This window comes from Silene latifolia, unplaced genomic scaffold, assembly GCF_048544455.1.
Source record: "Silene latifolia isolate original U9 population unplaced genomic scaffold, ASM4854445v1 scaffold_112, whole genome shotgun sequence".
NCBI classification, from domain to species: domain Eukaryota; kingdom Viridiplantae; phylum Streptophyta; class Magnoliopsida; order Caryophyllales; family Caryophyllaceae; genus Silene; species Silene latifolia.
In genome coordinates this window covers 1,762,189-1,765,904 of record NW_027413126.1, presented here as the reverse complement: position 1 = coordinate 1,765,904, position 3,716 = coordinate 1,762,189, and the positions used below count along the sequence as shown (strand labels likewise).

The window sequence follows — 3,716 nt, the reverse complement described above, 5'->3', positions numbered from 1 at the left end:
AGCCACAGGGTCAGACGCAAATTAGACAAACCCTGACAATAGACAAAGGACAACTTCAGGGAATGTAATGAACTTTAGGATTTTTGTAAAAATAGTAAATGACCTCGATAAATCATGAAAATTGGTGATAATTTAGTTAAGATATCAAACTAAATCTGAGCCAAAATTCAGAATTTTACAAGCAATCTAGGTATTTTAATTAGGGTTTTTTGATAAAAATAATCCAACCTATTGCTGACCTGCTCAAATTAATCCAAGCTAAACATAATCCCAAATTAATCTAACAATTTCCTTAATTTAACTGTTATTGCTCTCCCTCATAAACTTACCTGTTGTAACCGGTTTTATGCAATTAGTTATAGGTTACCTTCTTCTCCCTCTTCTACTCTTTATATAATCTTCATCTCCTTCAATTTTAATTTCCAACAAAACAAAAATCTTCATTTTCCTTCTTTATACTATTTCCCCAAATTTGTTTATCTCCTTCATTGCTCCCCAGATTTGTTCATTCCCCAAATCTTCATCTTCTTTCTTTATAATCTGATGTCTTCTTCATCTTCTTCATATTCAAGGAGCACAAATGTCAGAAAAGAGGTGTTATGCAAACACCAATTACCCGCTGTTTTGAAGCGCGTGAACAATGGGGTTAATGCTGGAAAAATGTTTTACGGGTGTTCTTTGTGGCCTGTAAGTTCCTTAAATTTTAATTTTTTTTTTTCTGATTTGATTATTAGTTTGATACACATATTTTGATGGTGATTTCTCTGTTATTGGTCTTTGTAGCAAGGTTGTGGGGTTTTTTGTATTTGAAGAGGAGATGGATATGCGTATGAATTCAATGGAGAAGATTTGGTATAAAGAGAAGATCAGTACAATGAAGATGAAGAATAAAAAATTAAAGGGAGAGTTGATGGAGTTAAGGCATGAAGTTAGGAAATATTATAGAGGAGAGAAATTAGTTATGAGGTGTTTGATATGCTCCTGGGTTTTTTTTTGCTTTGTGTTGGTTGATAGAACATATGTAATTCCAGCAAATGTAATGAAGTATTAGAGAATGCTATGTAAAAGTGCTTGATTTATATGAGAAATTGCAATAGACTGATCATTTGTTCCAAATTTGCCTTGACATTACCATTTAAAACAGTCACTGTTTTGCCAAATTTGCCATTACATTACAATATTGAAAGGAGACATAGCTAAGTTAATCAAAATAATCCAACAAATACATCAAGGCAAGTGCCTGCAATTCATAATGACAACAATGGTCATTCAAATTAATCATTCAAAGACTCTGATTGCACTTCAAAATGGCTTCTGCTTCAAAATAAGAACATCAAGAGCAAGAGTGGCTCCTATGTTGGCTGCAGATTTGTTGAAACTTGGGTGGAAGGTTGACTGGTAGATCCAACTGGTGACAAAATGCTTCTTGGTCCCCTCTGACTTCCTGGCAGTTTTGTGAAAGCATTTCCATGATCATCAATAAGGACACCAAGACCTTGAGGTGCCTGCAGGTGAAATAATAGCATCAATACAGCTACACACAATAACAGTAGCATAAACAAATAAAACTTCAGAATAATCTTACCCTTTCACCTCTGCCTCTTCTACCTCCTGTTCCACCTCCTCTGTTATCCCCTCTTGCAGCACCCCTACCTCCACTAATTACCCTTCCACCCTTTCCTGTCCTGCTGGGTTGTGCAGTTACATCATGATGAAGCTGAGAGGTTGAGGCTTGTTCTTCTCTAATTCCCACAGTAGTAAGCCTAGGTCTCCCTCTTCCTCTTTTAGGTGGTGGTGGAAGAACTTGGTTCTTTTGAGGACACTTTCTCTTGTTGTGAGTTTTTGATTTACATATAGAACATGTCATCTCAAGCCCATGTCTGGTCAATTTTTCACTCCTTTTTGGATCCTCATGTGGATCTCTTCTTCTCTTCCTCCTGGGTCTTCCAGGTCCAATCTTGATAGGTGGAGGGATCATAGGCTGCTCAACTTTTGGCCAGTGTCTTTCTCCAGGACATTGAGCTATGGAATAGTTGTATGATCTAAGGTAAGCTTCCCTCTTGTACATAGGATGTACATAATCCTCTGCCAATACATGGATATCAAATATGGCAGCCACAGCATGGTAACAAGGGATTCCAGTGGCATCCCATTTCCTGCATGTACAAGTTCTCTTTGCCAGGTCAACTTTTACTTCATCTAGGCCATCTTTTACCTGGTACTGATTCACATTTGACAACAGAGGTGTGTAATATGCAGCCTTTTCTTTCTCCTTCTCTAGCCTTGCCTGAATATTAGGGCATACTATTGCTGTTGATGCCTCCATCTCCATTCTTTTCTTTACCAATCTTTGCATCAACAACGTCCTAATATCCTAACTGTGTCTATTATATCAGCAGCAGGCCATTGAGGTCTTGCTTTGAAAACTTCAAGTAATTGCTTGGCAACCCAGCTTGACTTCAACTGTGTATTGCTCTCCATGGTCCTCTGACAGTTATGAGCAGATTTGACAGTCTTCACCATAAAACAAGCCAATTTGTTATCCCAACTACCATATAACTTGAATGGGCAGCCTTGTTTACACCTCACACCAAGTCTTCTACCTCTATTCTTATCACTCACCACAAATGTCAGATTTCTACCCTGTGTTATGGCATACCTTACCACACAATCCTTAAAAACCTCTCTTGTAGGGAATTTAATCCCTACTGACCATTTGAACTTTGAAAAATCTGTTTTTTCATTAACTTATGGGACTGAAAATCTCCTCCTCTTACCAGTTATATGGTCCTCATCACTCTCACAAGGGGTATCTATCTCATCCCCACTCTTGTCATAATCACTCAAATTTCCATTCACTTCTTCAACAACAACCTCAGTTTCCTGACCAGGCAATTGTGTTGAAGAGGCTTGTAATTGAAGTTGTTTTGTTGTTTCAAGGGCTTTTGCATTCCATTCCCTCACTTTCTGCCTTGCTTCTTTAGTCTCCTCATCCCCTGACACCCCATCTGACTCATATTGTTCTTCAATAAAATTCTCTTCATCCAGATCCTCAGTATCAATTTTTGCCTCATCCACTAACTCTACCTCACTATCTTCATTATCACTTAAAGACTCATCATTAGGGTTATAACCAGGGTCCTCTCCCTCACTTACATCCTCCCATTCTGCATCATTAGCATTCAAACATGCCAGATCTGCCTGTTCCTCATATACCTCAAATAGATCTGCCACTCTTATATCATTAACACCATAAAATGATTCAACACTGGTGTGAATGAGGTTATTTGGTGAGGTTGTCTGGACAACTTTTTTTTGATGTTATTTGGTCAACTGTGGTAACTTGGCTCTCCAGTTCAGTGGCTTTAGGAGATGATTCTTTTAGGGTTTGTGTGGTAGTGGTGTGAGAGGCTTTTGACAACTGTTGGAGATGATTCTTTTTCTTTTGTTTTGTAGTAGTATTAACTGAATATTTAATGGGCTCATTTGGTAGTGGTCCCTTATTTGGGAGAGGAATCTTTTTGGTGTTTATTATACTGTCTGCTTTTCTTCTAGGAGTCAACTTCCTAGAGCTTTTAACAATTGTTGTCCAATACCCTCACCAAAGTTTATCAAATGCATTAAATGTGCAACATCACCAGCAAACACAATAAAGCACTCAACTACTCTCTCTTTCACAGCAAGGTTACACATAACCTGGGCACCACTGTCATCTA

At 38.0% G+C, this 3,716-nt stretch overlaps 1 long non-coding RNA gene across 1 annotated transcript; it reads left to right on the top strand.

Moving 5' to 3' along the window:
* Positions 1–226: 226 nt before the first annotated feature.
* LOC141637466 (uncharacterized) lies at positions 227–1,160 on the top strand. Its single transcript, XR_012541794.1, has 2 exons — positions 227–687; positions 784–1,160. It is a non-coding gene; the product is annotated as an uncharacterized LOC141637466 (long non-coding RNA).
* The last annotated feature ends 2,556 nt before the right edge of the window (positions 1,161–3,716 follow it).